Raw genomic sequence first — 1707 nt, 5'->3', positions numbered from 1 at the left:
GGCCATAGGGTTGAGGGATCAAAAGTGGACTGTTTTAAATTTCTTCGGGGAGTAGATTCTGTCCAGAATCCAGACAGAGGATTCCTCTAGGCCCCAGAGAACCTCAAACCCATATTCTCCCTCCCTTTGTCTTAGCCTCACCTCACTCTGGGGTGTAACTATCCTTCCTGTGTGGTGTGCCCCCCACCCCCACCCCCTGCTAGGGTCCCTGCCCACTCCCAGCTTACCCAGACCCTGTGGCCTGCAGGGTGGACAGAGTTCTGACTGGCCAGGGCTGCCTGACTGGAGAGAAATGTTACCACCTCAGACATTCCTGCCCCTCCCCTAGCTTTAACTTCTCCCGGCCTGAGCGCCTCCCCATATCAGTAGGAGAGGAAGTTCGCTTGAGGGTTAGGGTTATAACAGCTTTTCTTACTTTATTTATTTTTTATTTTTTTGTTGTTGCAGTTTGGCTGGGTCTGGGTTTGAACTTACCACCTTCGGTATATGGGGCTGACACCCCACTCACTGAGCCACAGGAACCACCCTATAACAGCTTTTCTTTCAGGCTCCTGGGACTGTGACAGGGGCTATCACCACCCTCAGCTTTAGCCATCCTCTTGATCCTACCAGTAGTCAGTGAATGTCCACCTCCAGGTGCCATCCTTAATTAAATTTTTTCCTATTACCCCTCATTCTGCATCTACTGAGAGCTCCTGAACTCGGTGTATGTGTGTAGACACACTTTCCCTGGCTCCCACATCAGACTGGGAGCCCTAGTGCATTTGAGGGACTTACCTGGAGTTCTGCAGCTGTTTGCAGCAGGATGCTTGGCTGGTTGGTTAACAAGCAAGAGAGTCACTGGCAGCCAGACTAGATTTACATGGGCACTGTGGATAGATCAGGACAGAAAGTTGTTGACAAGTTGGTATTGGGGAAGGAGGTGTGGGTCATTCAAGTAAACTTCCTACAGGCGGCAGCATTCTGGGTGTTGAGCGCAGAACTAAGTAAAGGCAGTGTTCTGAGGCCCTGTGGACTGAGAACTGCCTCTAGTGGCACTTGATGGAGAGGGAAATGGGTGTTGGAGGATTGCACACCCATTCCTTGAAGAGAGTGAAAACCAGGGAGCTCATATGGAGGGAGACATAGGTGAGCAGGAGATCTGGCGCCTGGGTTGATATTCATTTACATTTCCTTCTCCAAATTCAAGAACTTTCTGCTACTTCCTTTCACCCCCTCAACCTCCATCCTCAATGTTCCTCATGAAGAATAAAAGAGGATTTTTTTACATTTTATTATTAAAAAATTCAAACATGGCTGGGTACAGTGACTCATGCCTTAATCCTAGTACATCGGGAAGCCAAGGTGGAGGGATTGCTTGAATTCAGGAGTTCCAGACCAACCTGAACAAGAGCAAGACCCTGTCTGGATGTACTGGTGCATGCTTGTAGTACCAGCTACTTGGGAGGCTGAGGCACGAGAATTGCTTGAGCCCAAAAGTTTGAGGTTGTGGCTCGGTGCCTGTGGCTCAAGCAGCTAAGGTGCCAGCCATGTACACCTGAGCTGGCGGGTTCGAATCCAGCCTGGGCCCACCAAAGAACAATGACAGCTGCAACCAAAAAACAGCTGGGCGTTGTGGCGGGTGCCTGTAGTCCCAGCTACTTGGGAGGCAGAGGCAGGAGAATCGCCTGAGCCCAGGAGTTGGAGGTTGCTGTGAGCTGTGATGCC

At 50.6% G+C, this 1707-nt stretch overlaps 1 protein-coding gene across 2 annotated transcripts in view; it reads right to left on the bottom strand.

Annotated features, from left to right (window-relative positions):
• The window catches only part of LST1 (leukocyte specific transcript 1), a 6726-nt gene that overhangs the window by 2623 nt on the left and 2396 nt on the right, over positions 1 to 1707 (bottom strand). The window contains exon 2 of one of the 2 annotated variants that reach the window (XM_023512946.1): positions 778 to 869. The gene's annotated coding sequence lies outside the window, so the exon portion shown is untranslated. Of the gene's footprint in view, positions 1 to 227; positions 247 to 777; positions 870 to 1707 lie in introns of those variants that run through there. The other variant, XM_012804728.2, reaches the window with a different exon arrangement.

Source organism: Otolemur garnettii, unplaced genomic scaffold, assembly GCF_000181295.1.
Source record: "Otolemur garnettii isolate 467f Iridium unplaced genomic scaffold, OtoGar3 scaffold00031, whole genome shotgun sequence".
Classification (NCBI taxonomy): Eukaryota; Metazoa; Chordata; class Mammalia; order Primates; family Galagidae; genus Otolemur; species Otolemur garnettii.
This window is presented reverse-complemented; position numbering and strand designations above follow the sequence as displayed.